At 36.9% G+C, this 20,296-nt stretch overlaps 1 long non-coding RNA gene across 1 annotated transcript in view; it reads left to right on the top strand.

Moving 5' to 3' along the window:
* LOC132524177 (uncharacterized) overlaps positions 1-20,296 on the top strand; it is a 417,505-nt gene that overhangs the window by 386,528 nt on the left and 10,681 nt on the right. The window contains exons 6-7 of the long non-coding RNA XR_009541810.1: positions 3,683-3,785; positions 9,042-9,101. This is a non-coding gene — a long non-coding RNA (uncharacterized LOC132524177). The remainder of the gene's footprint in view (positions 1-3,682; positions 3,786-9,041; positions 9,102-20,296) is intronic.

Here is a 20,296-nt window from a genome sequence, read left to right as displayed (position 1 = left end):
AGAATTAGAAACCCACTCAAAGACATGTAGATAAATTGTTGCAGTCAGCCTTGACACCATAGAAAACTCTCCTAGCCTTTATGTTGAAATTGAGTAAGCACTTAAGGTATACTGTTTTGATAATGGGATAGCAAATGGTGTAGATTAAGGTAGATTCCTTTTAAAAAGAAGACTTCTATGTGAGTTAAGCCCAAGTCAAGCAAGGAATACAAACCTCAGGGTCACAGTCTCAAAGCAACTTGTCTATGGCTGCTCAAAGGCTATTTGTCCATGGCTGAATCAAAGGGCCCCCAGATCTGTAATATAGGTGCCAGCAATGCTGACTTTGCTGCCCCATATAGGCCTTTGGTGGGCCAATAACATTGGAAGTTTGTTTGGTTGAGCCATGAACAGCCACCATGTTGCTGGAGACCTAAGGTAAATGTGCTTTATTTAATAGCCTAGTTCCACTCTCACCCTGCACATTCCCTGTTCCCTCTCTCCTTCTCTAACCTTACACAACTGCTTTAAAAAGAAAGATAATTAGGGGGAACTTCCTTATCCCGAAGGGGAACTGAAGTCCATACATACCCATCCTAGTAATCTGGGGAACTTTGGAGAGGGTAAGGACTCAAATTTTTATAGCTCTGTTTGGTATAGGGAGAAAGTTACTATCCTATACAGTCCCATGGAGGGAAGGGACACTCAAATTCAACTGATAGGCTTTGGGCAAGGTTTGCAGTGGGGAAAAGAAGTTAACAGTGATCTTGTATGGGTGTGACGCTTTGAGTTAATTTAATGTAGTATTGTCGTGACCTCCCTTGCTGAATATATAATTGACACTGATGTTTCACATGATGGTACTGAGAATGTTCATAAAGTCTAGGGGGACTTTTCTGATCAAAAAGATCTACATCTGGGGCTTCCCTGGTGGTGCAGTGGTTGAGAATCTGCCTGCCAATGCAGGGGACACGGGTTCGAGCCCTGGTCTGGGAAGATCCCACATGCCGTGGAGCAACTGGGCCCGTGAGCCACAGTTACTGAGCCTGCGCGTCTGGAGCCTGTGCTCCACAACAAGAGAGGCCGCGATAGTGAGAGGCCCGCGCACCGCGATGAAGAGTGGCCCCCACTTGCCACAACTAGAGAAAGCCCTCGCACAGAAATGAAGACCCAACGCAGCCATAAATAAATTAATTAAAAAAGAAAAAAAAAGATCTACATCTGGAGAAGTGCTAGGGGGACACATAAAATACTTCTTAACCCATCTCACTGTCATCCCTGCAGCCTAAAGCAAAGCTTTTGGCTGAATGGAACCCTGAATTCACAGAATTTCCCCTAAATATCTGGGCCTGGTTCTTTGAACAATTCAGCGGAGCAGAAGCCTGGTGGTGTCCACTGGGGTATTGTGGCTCTTCACCCTCAGCACCAGCTGTACAGAATCAAAGGTATCTGTGGTTTTTCCTTTTAGTGTGGCAGTTCTCATAGCTCTAGCTAGTTCAGCCCTTGCTGAACCTAGTTATAGTTTTAATGAATCTTGGGCTATTGCCAAGTAGCCTATATGTTTAGTCTGCCACTTGGGAAACTATAATCCAGCAGATTATAAGCATCTTCCTGGCAGATTGGCTATATCTAGCCTTTGGTCCCCTTTCAGGGTTTTTAGTGGTGCCTCACCATCACTGACACCTTTTCAGATTATGATGTTGCTGTTCTAGTCCAATCAGCCAACTGGCCATAACAGGTATCAGGGTTTCAGCTTTCCAGTCCATTTGCAGTTTGAAAAATGTGCAACAGCCAGTGAACAAGAGGATAATACTCAAGGTTTTGATGGTCTTCCATGTACTCTGCCATTCACAATCATCTGGTATTGCTGAGTGTTGGAACAGTCTCATAAAACATTGACTTCAGAAGCTTTCTGACTCTCCCTTACCTTGTCCTGGTCCACACTGTTCAGAAAGACAGTTTGGTCACTGAATATGACTTTCTACAAAAGTGGATCATCTTCTCTGGCCACTTCCTGTATAATGATCATAATGATCAGGGCAAAATAAGGGGGGTATGTAGAACTATTTTGATAATTCTGGAGTATGAGTCATTACTGGGCATGATGAATTTTTCTTCTCTCTAAAAGCAACCCCAGGCAAGAGATGGTAAGACACTGTAATAGAACCTAGCAGTGGGGGTGGCAATGATGGGATGACTTTGAGAGATGTATCAGAAGGAACATTAACAGGATATATCTTTGGATGCCACTATGTCAGGCAGGGATGAAAGGAAATTGTGAAAGAGAAGATGTTAAAGATGATACCCAGGGCTTCCCTGGTGGCGCAGTGGTTGAGAGTCCGCCTGCTGATGCAGGGGACACGGGTTCGTGCCCTGGTCTGGGAAGATCCCACATGCCGCGGAGCGGCTGGGCCCATGAGCCATGGCCGCTGAGCCTGTGCGTCCGGAGCCTGTGCTCCGCAACGGGAGAGGCCACAACAGTGAGAGGCCCGCGTACCGCAAAAAAAAAAAAAAAAAAAAAGATGATACCCAGGTCAATTGTGATATCTTATTTAAGAGGTGGAATCTGGGAGAGGGAGTGGGCCTGGATTAGGTTCCCACTGAATAATGACCTTCTTTAAGAACATGTTGAACAAACAAGTGAATATGTCCTATAGTTTTAAAGCTGAAGCGTGAGTTCTGGGCTGGAAGTGTAGATTTGGGAGCTGTTGATACAAAGAAAAGATTTTAAGTTATGGTACAGAATGAGATTTCCCAGAGGGAGTATATGAAATATGACAAAAATTCTGAAGATGGAAATGTACAATGTACAAAGCAAAAGAAGTTTAGACAATGAAAGTAGGGATATTGTATTTAGAAAGAACTCTTTTAGAAAGTGACTCTTAAAATGAATGACTCTTCTTATTCCGAAGAAGAGGGAAGATAATCCTTGGAGAAGTACAACTCTTATTGACACACATAACTTTATTATATTAAATCATTGTTTCCATGGACATTTTGAAAAACTCAGTGATATTTAGGGTGAAAAAAATGTAGTGAGGAGTATAGATTATATATATTTTTTTAATTGTTAGAGTACAACACATTTCTTTTGTAATGAAAATACTAAAAATAAAACTCTATAATCTTTCTGGCAAGAAGAAATGTTCAGAAGACAGTGATTCTCAAGATAAGTGACTGAAGGAAGATGTGATATATTTATCTTCCTAAAAACAGATGGCATAGCTTTTTAAATGTCTTGATACCTGTCTGACAGGAGGGGAAATCCATTGACCATGCTCATCCAACCACGGATGCGTGCTTTTTCCTCTGCCACTCTGGTTCTCTGGGCCAGATGGGAAGAGAGAGCTAAGAATGCAGATGTGTACAACTCATCCCTAGCTCAGGCATGTCAGAATCTATTTTAATTCCTCTTTAAAAATAACAGTTCTTTTTAAAAATAAATCATAAAGGCCAGTAATAAAGAATATTCTAGAGAAGTGCCAAATATGACGGTGGTTACATTTGCCAATTCTTTGCCCTGCTAAAAAACGGAAAAAGAGTATTATGTTTGATATAGGATTTGAAAGACTGCTTCTTTATTTCAAGCATTTGGCAATATTATGGAAAGGAGTCCTTGAAAATACAATAAAAGACAACAAAACATATCAAAGAATTAATTGTAAAATATCGACCCTCTCACACTCTGCTTTTCCATCCTTAGCCCCCTTCCATCACCCCTAGCATCTTATAGAATTGAAAATCAGAACAAAGGGATGAGAAGAGACAAACAACACAGGACCTGACACGTGTGTGAAGAATGACAGGTAAAGTGGTCTTCTGTGTTATTTGGAGGAAGGTTCATTACAGAATGGTAATTAAAATTATCCCTCACACTGGTAAGTTAGAAGCGGGGCATACTACTTCTCCGAAATATTTCATAGACGACTAAGCCTTATCCCTCCTCTGCTCTCCTGACAATTTGTGCCATATTCCCAAATTCCCTCCTCATCAAGAGAAGCACAAGTCATTTTCCAGACCTAATTCTTTGTGCTTGGTATTGCCTTAAAAGGGATGTGCTGTGAGACTATACATTTTAAGGACACGGGAGGCTCACTGTGTAATCTATGCACCACATGAAGGATTTATAAAATAAAAGACTATTTATAGATTATGATCTAAACTCTCATCACGTTCTTTTCCTTCGTAGAGAATCCCACTTGGATTTCTCTCTTTTCTCCCTTCCTTGCTAATTGAATCTTCCTTTTTAAATGTTTCTTTTCTTTGTCTTTTCTTTGCTTTCTTTGAAGAGAAAGTTAGGTTTTTATTCTCATTTTATCCCTTTTCATCTTGTTTTCTACTGTATAGATGATCTGTTGTTTTGTACCTCACCGCTAAGTTGGGAAATTCTCCACATTATTTATTTAATGAACTAACTACAATTCTTCTGACTTTAATTTGGTCAATTACAACTTATTATGTTTGGTTACCTCGAGTTCCTAGACTGACATAAATTGTGTCACTTCTAGCAGCTACAAATGCCATTGAAAATAAAAATTTGGTGTCGTTCCAATCAGTCAGCTCTCCCTTCTCCTTTTTAATTATTTATTTTATTTTTAAGGCTCAAACTTCTGTCATTATGAAAAGGGTTGTTCATTATTCCAAAAACTGCTAAGAACAGGATTGCTACCCAAGCAGAAGAGAATCTGTTTTAAGTGGTGAGGCATTTGGGTTGATTGTGGAAGAAAAAGGTGCCTCACACTTTCCCTTCACTGGTAGAAATGCTTTATTTTAGACTTCTCAGACCTGGTCCTTATTCACATTATTCTCAAAATAGAATGTAGTGACATTTATAAAAGGACAGATGAATTCTTTGTGTTTTTTCTAACTAAATGCTTTAAAATTTAAACACTTCATGAAAAAAGATTAAAAGAGTATATCTATTAACACTAATATACTCAGATTAGTGGATTCAGGTCTGTAGAATGTTAAAACAATAAGATTAAGTGTTAAAAGGGTCATTGTAAATATTTATTTAGCCCCACCTACCTATATCACTATAATTGGTATTTCTCTGAGATACAAAGAAAGCAGAATTCAATTTGATTCAACAAATATTTATTAAATTACTATTATGGCCAAGACACTGTGCTAAGTACTGTATGGAATACAAATATAGGAAATGTTGTCTAGTAAAGGCTTGAGTTCAGTACTGTTTATTTTAGACAAGATTTATTGAACAGCTAGGTACTGTGCTAAGTATTAAAAAATACAACACATCTGTAGGTAAAGGAACTTGCAGTCTGGTAAGCTGGAGTTGATAAATCCTTAAAATCATATACAAAATTGTTTGCATAGATGGTGTGTGTGTGTGTACATTTATGGTTTTTCTGAGAAGAAGGGCACTATCTGCTGGATTCTCAAAAAGTTCAGTGACCCCTCAAATGTTAAAATTCATGTATGCAATACAGGGTAGACTCTCAGAGCTATAAGACTGATCAAACAAAGGACTCTTTCTGACCTGGTCCTTCAATTGCCAACTGCCTACATGGTGCTTGGGACTAAGCTATGTGCTGAGATGACCATTTAACAAAGTATTTTGCAAAGCAAGGGAAGACAAACCTCCAAATCAGAAGGAAATTTTAAAAGCGAGTGCTAAACGCTGTTATTAAATATTACAAGAGAGAAACGAATAGTCACTAAACTTTGGAATAGTGGGAACAGGCTTCTGGATCCCTGAAGGAGTACAACTCTGAGTGGAGCCTTGAAGGTCATGTAGGGCTTGAGTAACGGGAAGCAAAAGACAATGCATGCTTCGAATGGGCTACAGACAGAGTGAGCAGGAAATGGACAGGGATGTTTTCCCTGATGCTTCCAGATACATTCTGAACTGATGGAGTTCTGGACCCAAACTCTTTGGAGTCCAATTATCCTTCAACCCAGCTCTAAAAGTTGTTGCACCTGTTACACCACTGTTAATTAGGCCAGAAAGCAGAGATTTTGTGTGCACATATTTATGTACATAAGCACACACATACACACACACATTAACATCACATACATACGTATGTGTGAATATATATATGTTATTATCTTTCACACAGCTCTTTTGATCACAGTTAATAATTAATGTATTTTTGAAGAGTCTACCTTTTGCTAAGCCTTGTGTAAGAGCTAAAGATGAAAAATATTTCCCATCGTTAAGGAGCAAATGTCCATCAAGTGAAGAAGGAAAAGTAAAGTATTGCAAAGAGAACAGCATAAATAAAGGCCGGGAAGTAGGTAACCTTGTGCCCCTTCTTGACAATGGCAAGTATTTCATTTGAACCGTTGTTGAAAGAGGAGTCCATTAGGGAATGAATTTGATGAAGAAAGACCTCATGGAAAACAATGTATATCATGTTCAGAAGCTTAGGATTTAGATAACAGAGAAGCTTTAAAAGGTTTTCACTGGAAGGACAATGTAATTAGATTTAGACTTTAGACAGTCTCTCTGGCAGCAATGTAGACAGTAAGACTAAAGATCTGGACAAATTTGCACAGTTTTATAAAAGAATAAGTGATAGGACACACCACATAGTCAATGAAATATTAAACAGAATCAGTACGATTTGGTTCCGTATTAGATGTGGGAAATGAAGGAAATGAGAAATCTAGGATAACTACCAGGTTTAAGGTTTGGGTGACAAAGTAGATGGTGGTTCCACTCAGCAAGGCAGGGAACACAAAAGAGGAGAAAGTATAAACCAGATTAGATAACAGAGAAGGACAGGATGACCTGCCCTAGGAACAGGTTGAGTTTGAGGAAATCTGAGGAAGTGAAGACGTAGTTGTCTGCTTTATAAAACGAAGCTTGAAAAGGGACTTCTAGATCAGGGCTCAGCAAACGAGGGCCTGCCCATCACCTGTTTGTGTACCTCCTGTGATGTAAAAATAGTTTTGCCTAATTTAAATGGTTGAAAAAAAATGAAGAAGTGTGACATGTACACACTGCTATATTTAAAATAGATAACCAACAAGGACCTACTGTAAAAAAAATTAATTACTAATTTAAAAAAGAAGAAGAATATGTTACATTAGTTTTATAGGACTGTCACAACAAAGTACCACAGACTGGATAGCTTAAACAACAGAAATTTATTTTCTCATGGTTCTGGAGGCTGGAAGTCTGAGTTGTCCACACGGTATTGTCAGGGTTGGTTTCTTCCGAGGCCTCTCTCCTGAATTTGTAGGTGGCTGTCTTCTCCTTGTGTTGTCACATGGTCTTCCTTCTATATCATTCTGTCTAAATTTCCTCTTCTTATAAGGGCACAAGTCATAATGGATTAGGGCCCACCATAATGACCTCACTTTAATTACCTCTTTAAAGATTCTATTTACAAATACAATTACATTCTGAGGTATTAGGAGTTAGGACTACATCCACATTGCATGAAATTCAAATTCCAGTGTTTTATTGGAACATGGCTGTGCTCCTTCATTTACGTTGCCTATGGCTGCTTTTGTGCTACAACAGTGGGGTTGAGTAGTTGTGACAGAGACCGTATGGCCTGCAAAGCCTAAATTCTATACTATCTGGGCCTTTACAGAAAAAGTTTGCATCCTCTACTCTAGATAAAAGATGTGTTGGCAATTACCAGTTTAGGGCTGGTAATATGAGCGATGAGATTACTAAGGAAGAGTGAGTTGTGTGAAAGGAAAGAGGGCGAAGCATGCACCCTTTAGACACAAACAGGTCAAAGAAGAAAGAAGAAAAGAAGCTACCAAGGTAATGGGGACAGAATGAGCAGAGCTGTCAGAGGAAAAGAGTAGTTGAACTGTGTACACTGTCTTTCTCATGAGAGGGAGCAATGAACAGTGACAAGAAAACAGAAGGGTTCTAGTGTCACGGAAGCCAGCATTTCACATAGACGGAGCTGGTGAATTAAAGCAAACACTATAAAAAGGAGAGGACAATAAGCATTAAAAATGGCTTTTAGATTTATTAATGGTCTATTTGCTTTGGAAATGTCATGTAATAGATAATTTAATATATATTAAATACTTAATTTATTATATATTTAATTATACATAAATTTAATATATATTTAATTTTATAAATGTTTAATATATAAATACTTAATTTAATATTTCTGAAAAGCAGTTTTGCCTTCATAGGGCTTGCAGAATATTCCCAAGAAAATAATCAGGTTTCTGTACTGTAACTATTTATATTCTGAAGACACTTCTTGTGAAATTATCTCTAGAATAATACTTTAACCAGTGAGTAAAGTGAGATAAAAAGAACAATTTCAAATACATTCTAAAACCAGTTACTGTGTACACATTTTAAAAAGTGAAATTTTCAAATATTTCTGCATATATGTCAAACTTACCAGAAAAATACCAAATTTCCATTTCACTTTATGCTGAGAAAATTATTGTACTTTGAAATTTACTCCTTTCATGTTACTATCAAATCTGTAACTATTCCTCCTTAAAGCACGCCACTTTCATATAAAGAATGGATATTACTAACCTTCCATATTTTGTACTATTTTATATTTGGTGCCTTGAAAGAAGTTATTCAAAAAGAATAGCACTGAGAACTTTATCAAAGTTCAAAACAGATATTTGAATAGAAAAGTGAGCCATAATCATGAACCAGTGGTTTCAAAATTATGATTAGATCAAAACAGATGCACTGTTTCTATGAGTTGTTAAGTGCAGAGGACCTATGTATGCTTATAAGCATTACTTGCTATCAACAAGAAATTAGCTCAAACATATAGATTCAGAGTGCAAGAGCCAAAGCATATTGCAAAAGTACTAAAGAAGGAACTGTCACTAAAATTCAATGCATTAAAGACAAATACATAATGAACACACAGAATAACTATTGTTTTTTTGAGTGTTATTTTATTACTATTAAATTCTCTTATGCTTCTTATATTTACTCTTGAATCTCGTTTTTCTCTATTAATATTATAATCATCTTTAAATCTGCAGTTTTCTTGAAAGATTTTTGACCCTTTCTACATTTTTTGGAACATTATTTATGTTTCTACCCAAAGTTATTTATTTTCTAATATTTTGCTTCTTAGGAAAGAAAAAATATTTAAAGGAAAAGGTGAAAATTATTCTTGAGAACACATCCATCTGAAGTAAGTACTTTGATGTACATTCTAATATTTGTATTGGGCTGAGTTTTCTATTACCTTATCATTTCAGAAGCAATGGAACAAATTGGTCTGCACATGAGAAAAGTATTTTCATTTGAAAGACCCAATGCTCTATTTAGAAATGGTTCCTGCATAACAAAGTACTGGAAATAGATTTTTTTTAACATCTTTATTGGAGTATAATTGCTGTACAATGTGTGTTAGTTTCTGATTTATAACAAAGTGAATCAGCTATACATATACATACAACCCCATATCTCCTCCCTCTTGCGTCTGCCTCCCACCCTCCCTATCCCACCCCTCTAGGTGGTCACAAAGCACCGAGTTGATCTCCCTGTGCTATGCGGCTGCTTCCCACTAGCTATCTGTTTTACATTTGGTAGTATATATTAGTCCATGCCACTCTCTCACTTCGTCCCAGTTACTTAATGTCTTAACACTACCTCTACCTTGAAGAAAGCTTTTGTGTCAGTTCTTTAAAATGTGTTCTCAAAGAAGACTATTTCCTAGAAAATGCGATCATATCTTTTGTCCCAATTTTGTTAAATGGATGCTACATTGATACAACTTTTAGTTGCATTTCACTTTAAGGAAAAAAGAAATGCTCTGGCTGTAGAGGGACCAGAAAAAAAAGAAGAATGTGTGGTGAAAATATTCTTAATACTGTCTCCCATTCACTTAATTATTTAGATGTTTTGATGAACAAAATCCTATGCTTTGTTGTTCTTAGAATGTGAGATGAGGGTTAAATCCAGCATATACCAAATTCTCCAAAAGGGTAGCAATCATTTTATAACGATGTAGTGACTCTTTGTATGACCAAACTTTACATGCTGGGTGCTCAGCTCATAAAGTGCTTATGGGGAAGTCAAGGCTGAACTCAAACTTCACTGTGGGACCTGCTAGTAACTATCATTTTTTATTCCTAACATATTAGGCAGAGGAGGGAGTTGAAGCCTAACTTTTGTTCGTCAAAGTGCAGATGGCAGAACGGCTGCATAGTCTTCAGCCTACTTTTGAGTTAATCAAGAGTTAAGTCCAGAAACAATGGAGAATGAGTAAGTAGTCTTACTTTTTAGCAAGCATCTTTACCATTTGCCAAAGTTTTTCTGAAATAAAATTGATCAATTTCTACATGTATCACTCAATCATGAACAATCTGGAATTTGACCAAATTTTGTGAGTTACATATTTTTGGTTATTTGTTTGCATGCCTGTTCTCTAACTATACCCCTTCCCTCAACACTCTACGCATACATGCAACACTTAGACTGCCAGGTAGCCAAGCAGAAAAAATATCCCCAGTCTCAGAAGTTTGTTTCCTAAGTTAGACAATATTTTCAACTTTCCTAAAGATGTTTCTTTCATCACTTTTTGGTGAAAATACCATATGTCCCCATGGCTTGCATAATAGAAAATGTAATCATATACATCTAAGCAAGGTGAAGAATGCCAAGGCAGACCCAGAAGCCAAATTTTGTTATCTTAATCTTCCACACTTAGTTCCAGAAAAAATATTAAAGCTTAAAATAATAGGGTATAAAAGCACTAAAATGTTTCTATTTCATAGAATGTGGAATTGTAGTTTTAAAACGCTTTACAATTTTTTTAAAAGCTACCAATTAAGCTGCTAAAGTTTGGAGGGTTTTTCCTTCACTATAAAACCCCCCATAATTCAATTTTCATTTGAACAGTCAAGAAATATATACAAAGGATCTGCGTAAATTGTAAGCCTTGCCATTTTTTTCTTTTTTCCATTTACAGCCTCCACCTTTCTCGTCTTCCCCAACCCTATCCTTTAACCTATTCTCTAAGTCACTTTTTGCTGCTGATAATCTTTTCAATTTTGTTATAATTATATATTAACTGGGTCTCCTAAAGTCTGAATGCGTTGTCGCAAAATACTGAATGTAAAGGACTTGATAGGCTTTGAAAAAAGCTATTTCTCTTCCTAAGTAAACTCTGGTTATCATCTTCATCTATTGAAATCAAGTTTCTGTCTATATTGGTTATTGAGTCACAGGAGAATGGCTGGGTGGATTTGGATGGTGTGTTTGGTATGGTATGTACAAGATTCATTTTGGAGCATCCTGGCTGGCGGTGGTGATAAAGGGCATCTCCAAGGGTGGGCAGTCATCTGCAGATTGCAGCTGAAAGTGACCCTTAGGGCTGCTATGCAGAAAGAAGACAGCGGTTTCAAATATGAGCCCAAAAGGCAGGGGTTGACTTGCAGTTGGGCTACCTTTCTTGTGGACATTCTCGTAAGTGAGCAGTAGCAAGGACTTCTATATTTAAAGATAGTCTTTGATTATGCCAAGCGATTCTGGAGTGTCCAGCTGGTATATGACAATACCATGTTGTAGCTTTAATTTCTCAAAAATATTATTTATACTCTTACCAAAATGGTATAAATTGATAGCTTTACGTTGTTTCACACTTGAACCAAAATATTTCTGGAGGAGAACCAATGCAAATTTCAAGAGAAGAAATCAAGACCTAAACCAAGCTCAAACTCAATACACTTTTTTTTTTGGTTTTGTTTAGTTTTCCTATATACCAAGTGTCAAGTACTACACTATATATAGTGAATTGAAAGAAATATTTAAGTTGTAGTACTTGACCTCAAATAACTGACAGTTCTGTGAGGTAAGAAACTATATTTGCCTCGTGTAATGCATGATGGAGAAGGGGTTTAGACAGTGTACTATGTCAACACTGAGCAAAGCTGACTAGTCTTTCCTGGATATATAGAAAGCCTTCTTTAAGGTATCTGCTTCCATATATAAAAACCTGCAATTTTAACTGTTTACAAAGCAGACATTCATGCCACTAGAAGTCTGAAAAAATTTTGGCAACATCAAACAAAAAATCTCAATATATAAACGTTCTGATTCATTTTGTTTGACCTAAAACATTAGTCAACAAGTTTTTACACAGAAACTATGTAAATTTACCATTTTTCTCTCTTCTTCCCATTTCCCATGTGCTCTCCCTTTGATCTGCTCCAACATTGTCCAGGGTCGTGTTGCCATAATTCTCTTGCACTTGGTCTTGATCTCCCAAACTAAAAGAAAGGGCAGAGTTGTCCAGGGAGGAAATGGACAAAAATGGCATTTGGGGGCAGAGAGGCTACCTGAAATTGTGGCTTTGGAACAGACCAGGAAAGGCTCTGTCTGCCATATATGGAGGTGTTCCCTTGGAGGCTTTATGCAGCACATTGGCAAGATCAGATCTTTATTTCAGAAATATGATTGCAAAGCACAGAGATAAAAGAATAATTTCATTAACACAGAAGAGATAAAACAAGGGTCTAGAGGGCTGTTATAGAAGGATTTCATCATCTCTTTTCAGCCCAAGAGGCTGTGTTAGTTTGCTAGGGCTGCTGTGACAAAGTACTACAAACTGAGTAGTTTAAACAACAGAAACTTATTGTCTCAAAGTTCTGGAGTCTAGAGGTCTGAAATCAAGTTGTTGGCAGGGTCTTTTCCTTCTGAGGGCTGTGAGGGAGAGATCTGATCAAGGCTTCTGTCTTGAATTTATAGATGACTGTCTTTATATTCACATAGTGTTTTCCCTGTGTACATGTCTGTATACGAATTTCCCCTTCTTATAAGGACACCAGTCGTAACAGATTAGGGCCCACCCTAGTTGACCTCATTTTAAACCTGACTACCTCTGTAAAGACCCTATATCCAATAAGGTTGTATTTGAGGTCCTGGGGCTTAGAACTTCCACATATGAATTTTGAGAGGGAAATAATCCAACCCAACAGAGGCCAATAGCCAAGGATTAAATAATTTGAAATCACACAGTTAGTCAGGATTAAAATCTAGATCTGTTAACCCCTAGTCCAGGACTCTGTCTGTGATACTAGAGGTGATGCTGGAAAGCTGTCTGTTGCCAGCCAGCATTGTGGTTTCAATAAGGTAGCATATAAAGTGCTGATATTTGTCCGTAAGGAATCAGTTATCAGCAAAGAGATTGACTAATGTCTTGAGAAAACTTTAAATTAGAATACTGTTTTTGGAAACCAAATTGATTTTTTAATAGAATTTAGAAAGCAAAGTTACTCCTCTTAAAGCAAACATCAGGAGGTAATTCAAAGTACTACCCCCAAGCCCTACTCATGCAGTATTACTCAGCATTATCCAGTGGTGCTTTCAAACAAATCCCAGGAGCACAGTTTGTGAAAAATTAAATGCAATAGTGTGTTTTTACTCGTTAAAACTCCACTTTTTAATGTTCAATATTTTTTTTGCTTCTATAATAATGTTATAGTGCTTACATCATAGTATCCAAACCAAGACAAGGTCTAAGTGGTGGTAATATGGAGTCTAAACTTGGGAACAAACATCAAATTTGCTTTCCCTTATGCCATAAGTCAGCTCGTATAATGATTAATACAGGATTTATATAGGTAGTGCTCAAATGCTATAAACCATTCAATAGATGGTTAACCACAGATAATTCAAATTATTCATTAACTAAATCTTTGCAACCTAATAGAAATTTGCTTAGCACTACTAAAAAGACTTCATTACTTGAAGAGGTAGAACAGTTTTATTAGTTGTCAAAATTGTTATGCCAAGGCCATTTATCTATTTTTTTGGTGAGAGAAAGTATATGATAACATTTCTTAATAAGTATGAGCTTACACAGAGATGTCCCTCAAGGAACTTGGAAATAAGTAAAATGAACTTGTCCATGGAGAAGTAAATTGTAAAAGCAACAAGTAATGGATCAGAGAAGACATAACGCAATCACTGGAAAGAGACAGGACGGCTTATAGGCCATACATTTGGATTTAATTCTAATCCAGTTATACACACATATGCTTGCATACACACATACATGCACACCCATTCAAAAGGACTATGTCTATTAGAAAAGCAATTGGTCAGCATAAAAATAAGAAGAGTCAGAGAGGCAGCTGTTAGCAGTGCCTACTCAAACACCATAAGGTAGAGAAAAACTTAGCCTCCAACCATGAGGTATTTTCAGTCCATATGGCAAGTCTATCCCTCCAATGGAGACGGATGGAGGTGATGATAACTGGTGGACTTTACTGATTTCTGGTTTTATTGGCAAACACTTTACTTTGTGAGAGGGGTATGTTAAACCACCCTAGAATGAGGCAATTCCATATTTATATAGTTTAACTTCTTTTGTTCTGATTCTACTCTCAAATAGCATCTTTCTGATTATGATTTACTTTCTCTATGTAGCTTGACTATAGAGAGAGAATATGCTAATCAGGCTAGTAGAGTACTCTAGTCCCATGCGATTGAACTAGTTCTAACTGCAAATTAATACATTGACATTCTGGTATCTGTCCCTCATGACTATTGTGCATGCCAGTTATCCTCAGGAATTTTCTTAAGACTATATTTGAGTTAGTGTTATGGCCTTCAAAAAGAATGAGCAGCCTAATCTGTACTTTATCTGACTCTGTCTGGCTCCAGGAGGCCTGCCCTTAGATGACACTATTATCACTTCCTTCCTTTTCTTATTCATTTCTACACTGAACAGTAAGTAAATGTTCTCACCAGTATGTTTCTAAGAAGTTTTTCTCTTTCTCTATTCTTAAACAAGAGAAACATGTCTAGTTGGCCTAAAGTCAACCATATGCATCCTCTAATTAATCTCTTTAAAACACAAACACACACACAAATTATTACTTTTAAGACCTTAAAGATTTCACTCAATTAACACTGAGTTTCATTGTAGAACTAATATTGTACTTTATTAGAAATACAATTTCATTCCATTAGTTCATATTCTTAAAAATGCTTCAAATGGAAATGTCTTTGAGTGTTAAGTATTTAACCGCCTGAAGGCTTGTTATTTATCATTAATGTTTCATCAAGAAATAACTTTTTTATAGCCTAGTTTTAGAATTCCATCAATAAGTACAAAGCTTCACAATAGATCCTTGAGCCTCCATTCCTAATAATAAGTAACATTTATCTCTTTGTTTTATACACGTTATGTGGAATTAGAGCCCCCTGTAGAGACATTTGATTAGGAATTATAAAACCAATGTGGCATGCAGTCGTTGTCCTGATATTTTCAAACCATCAACAAAGAATGGAAAAAGGGGCACCTGGGCCCTGACCTGCCATGTGGGAACATATTATACAGGAGGGTATCTCTCTGAGAGTCACTAGCTAGACTGCCTGTGTAAAGTTAGATAAGGGGTAAACTTAATGTTGAGAGAAATCTATAAATAATTATGCAGTTCACCAAGCAAGGTAACACTGCACCCTGTGGGGTCTGAATCAGATGACTCAGTATGTGAAGAAAAATATTTGTATTTAACTGGAATTTAATTTAGTTTCACATCCTCAATATACGTTACTCTTCCCTAAATTAGGTCACTAAATTGGTAGTGTTTTGAAGTGTTAATTACTTTTGCCATGTCTGTCAGGCCTACAAACCAACTTTTGTAGTTTATAATGTAAATCCACACTGATCCAGACTAATTTGAGGGGTTAATTCCATGGTGATCAATGAAATGGCTAAAATGATGACTACAGACTAAAATTCAACACCCATTTATGATAAAAACCCTCCAGAAAGTAGGCATAGAGCGAACTTTCCTCAACATAATAAAGGCCATATATGACAAACCCACAGCCAACATCGTCGTCAATGGTGAAAAACTGAAACCATTTCCACTAAGATCAGGAACAAGACAAGGTTGCCCACTCTCACCACTTCTATTCAACATAGTTTTGGAAGTTTTAGCCACAGCAATCAGAGAAGAAAGGAAATAAAAGGAATCCAAATTGGAAAAGAAGAAGTAAAGCTGTCACTGTTTGCAGATGACATGATACTATACATAGAGAATCCTAAGGATGCTACCAGAAAACTACTAGAGCTAATCAATGAACTTGGTAAAGTAGCAGGATATAAAATGAATACACAGAAATCTCTGACATTCCTATACACTAATGATGAAAAATCTGAAAGTGAAATTAAGAAAACACTCCGATTTACCATTGCAACAAAAAGAATAAAATATCTAGGAATAAACCTACCTAAGGAGACAAAAGACCTGTATGCAGAAAATTATGACACTGATGAAAGAAATTAAAGATGATACAAACAGATGGAGAGATATACCATGTTCTTGGATTGGAAGAATCAACATTGTGAAAACGACTCTACTACCCAAAGCAATCTACAGATTCAATGCAATGCCTATCAAGCTACCACTGGCATTTTTCACAGAACTAGAACAAAGAATTTCACAATTTGTATGGAAACACAAAAGACCTCAAATAGTCAAAGCAATCTTGAGAACGAAAAACAGAGCTGGAGGAATCAGGCTCCCTGACTTCAGATTATACTACAAAGCTACAGTAATCAAGACAGTATGGTACTGGCACAAAAACAGAAATATACATCCATGGAACAGGATAGAAAGCCCGGAGATAAACCCATGCACATATGGTTACCTTATCTTTGATAAAGGAGGCAGGAATGTACAGTGGAGAAAGGACAGCCTCTTCAATAAGTGGTGCTGGGAAAACTGGACAGGCACATGTTAAAGTATGAGAACACTCCCTTACACCATACACAAAAATAAGCTCAAAGTGGATTAAAGACCTAAATGTAAGGCCAGAAACTATCAAACTCTTAGAGGAAAACATAGGCAGAAAACTCTATGACATAAGTCACAGCAAGATCCTTTTTGACCCACCTCTTAGAGAAATGGAAATAAAAACAAAAATAAACAAATGGGACCTAATGAAACTTCAAAGCTTTTGCACAGCAAAGGAAACCATAAACAAGACCAAAAAACAACCTTCAGAATTGGAGAAAATATTTGCAAATGAAGCAACTGACAAAGGATTAATCTCCAGAATTTATAAGGAGCTCATGCAGCTCAATAACAAAAAAACAAAGAACCCAATCCAAAAATGGGCAGAAGACCTAAATAGACATTTCTCCAAAGAAGATATACAGACTACCAACAAACACACGAAAGAATGCTCAACATCAGAGAAATGCAAATCAAAACTACAATGAGATATCATCTCACACCAGTCAGAATGGCCATCATCAAAAAATCTAGAACCAATAAATGCTGGAGAGGTGTGGAGAAAAGGGAACAGTCTTGCACTGCTGGTGGGAATGTGAATTCGTAGAGCCACTATGGAGAACAGTATGGAGGTTCATTAAAAATCTACAAATAGAACTACCATATGACCCAGCAATCCCACTACTGGGCATATACCCTGAGAAAACCATAATTCAAAAAGAGTCACGTACCAAAATGTTCGTTGCAGCTCTATTTACAATAGCCAGGAGATGGAAGCAACCTAAGTGTCCATCATCAGATGAATGGATAAAGAAGATGTGGCACATATATACAATGGAATATTACTCAGCCATAAAAAGAAACGAAATTGAGTTATTTGTAGTGAGGTGGATGGACCTAGAGTCTGTCATACAGAGTGAAGTAAGTCAGAAAGAGAAAGACAAATACCATATGCTAACACATATATATGGAATCTAAGAAAAAAAAATGTCATGAATAACCTAGGGGTAAGATGGGAATAAAGACACAGACCTACTAGAGAATGGACTTGAGGATATGGGGAGGGGGAAGGGTAAACTGTGACAAAGTGAGAGAGTGGCATGGACATATATACACTACCAAACATAAAATAGATAGCTAGTGGGAAGCAGCTGCATAGCACAGGGAGATCAGCTCGGTGCTTTGTGACCACCTAGAGGGGTGGGATAGGGAGGGTGGGAGGGAGGGAGACACAAGAGGGAAGAGATATGGGAACATATTTATATGTATAACTGATTCACTTTGATATAAAGCAGGAACTAACACACCATTGTAAAGCAATTATGCTCCAATAAAGATGTAAAAAAAAAAAAATGAGGATTTCAAGTAAAGATCCTTCAAAACCTAATTTAATGAGAAGGGATTCATTTGTAATTAGCTCCATCATTTTTAAATATGTGCTAATAACTGTATTTAAATAAATAACCTCTGAAGTTAAATACACATCTCACTTTTTAATTTATTTCATCAAAAAGTTTTTTCTTTATAGATATTGTTCAGGAAATCTCCAGATCAACCCAAATCCAATTTTCATAACTGATGAATAACTTTGGAGGACACAGTGGGTTGTGGGCATTTGTGTTGTGTCTCCTTACAAACAGACATTGTGATGCAGAATCAAGCAGAGCTTCCTGCAGCTTTGAAAGGAACATTAATTTTTGCATCCATCAGAAGAGCAAACTTCACTATTATTTTTATTGCTACCTTGTTAATTTTCCCCCATAACTCCTAGTAGTGTCTAATTATAGAGCCAGCTAATGCTATGGTAAGGTCTGCTGGTTAATAGAGATGTTTCTGATTCAACTGACAAATGTCCTCTGAAACACTTGAGCTCTTAAATTAAACTGATGACTCATGCTTCATAAGAGGCAGTAAATATCCCTGTTCATTTTGGCAATCCAAGGAGATTTTTTATAAACTGGAAAAGGTTAAGAGATGCAGCTCAGGTTCCTGGGACAATATTTGACGTATAATGACCTTACCCTAGGAAAAGCTATTCTTCCCTAGAATATCAAGGCAAATACATGGTTCATTCAAATATACATTATAGGCTGTGTATATACAGTATAGAAAAGTGTTGGGGAGAGAGAGCTAGTGTTTATTGAACAGCTATTATATAGCCAGCAAGTGATAAGAACTTTACACAGACAGCCTTACTTCATACTCACCAAGATCCTACAAGGTATATAGTGTCAGCTTATCAAATTAATTAAACAAATAAAGAAATATAGTTGATAACACTGTATTGTATCATTGACATTTTCTAAGAGAGTAAAATTTAAAAAAGAAAGAAGGAAAAACTCAGAAGAATCAACGTGGCTTTGGGAAAAGAGAGATTTAGGCCATGCTGTTCACAGTATGTAGCCTCCAACATAGAGGGCATTAACCAGTTATGATTGGAATCCTTCAAAACCTGTTATCAAGAGTTAACATGTCCTTTAGTTAATAGACCAAAGGGAAAGAGAGGAAGTTACACAGGGTTAGCTGAGATAATAGCTATCCTTTCACATATTTTTTCAAGGTAAATTTTCTAGTAGGTTCTATTTTGAATCCCATAATTTGATGTATCTCATGTGGATGAGATGTGATGTATCTCATGTGCATCAATGAGAAGATACACTATTTTAAAATGAAAAATTGAAGCTCAGATTATTTTGTAATCTCTTCATCATAAACAGTATGATTATAGGTATGCCTGGTAATAACTATAGAGTATGTGTGCCTGTGTATGTGTCAGCCTAGGGGAAATCTGTGAAAAGCATTTTGCCTATATTATTAATGAATGTACTTAAGACCACTCAGGCAGCATAGTTTTGTAACCACAGATCTAGCACTGAATTAGATTGAACCAAAAGATAGTCAAGTCAGTAGTCATGGGATTAACACCACAGAGTTACCTTGCTTAACTGATTTTAAAATAGTCTATTTGACATATTAAGTTACAAAGAGAATGCTTTCATTATTTGAAAACAAGGCTTTTCATTTATCAAATACTTCTTTCTTTTCAATATGCTGATATTTAGATGCAGGTTAAATTAACAGTCTACTTGTCACTTTACCTCTGAAGTGATATGGTTAGGCCATGGAAAAGTGCTGTGAATAATTATATTGCACATGGCTGAATGTGACCAAGTTGTCCACTCCTTAGGTGTACCCAAGCCTCAGGCCTCCAGCATTCTGGAAGTACTCTTTGCTGTGACCCTCAGATAAAAGTGATTTTATCCCCCTTTCTAGAGAAGAAACTTCAGTGTCCTTATAGATAAGGAGATTCTCTGGGGGCTTCTTAAATGTTAACTTTTAATTCAGCTTCCCCAGCTTCTCTGTCTCTGCTCTGTGTCTCACTTGTTACTCATGCCATTCCTATTTTATATCATATTATTCCACAAAAGCAATTACTCACTTCTGAGAGTCCTACCAGCAACACATTGTGACCTGGGTGAATTCTATAACCTGGGAGAGGTGAAAATATTGGGCTGGCCTAAAAGTTTGTTTGGGTTTGTCCATAACATCTCATGAAAATCCCAAACGAACTTTTTGGCCAACCCAATATTTCTAACAGTGACAAACTCTAGAAGCAAAAATAAAAAAAGAA

The sequence above is a fragment of the Lagenorhynchus albirostris genome, chromosome 8 (assembly GCF_949774975.1).
Source record: "Lagenorhynchus albirostris chromosome 8, mLagAlb1.1, whole genome shotgun sequence".
In the NCBI taxonomy this organism is placed as follows: domain Eukaryota; kingdom Metazoa; phylum Chordata; class Mammalia; order Artiodactyla; family Delphinidae; genus Lagenorhynchus; species Lagenorhynchus albirostris.
The sequence above is the reverse complement of the archived record's forward strand: the minus strand, read 5'-3'. Positions and strand labels throughout refer to the sequence as shown.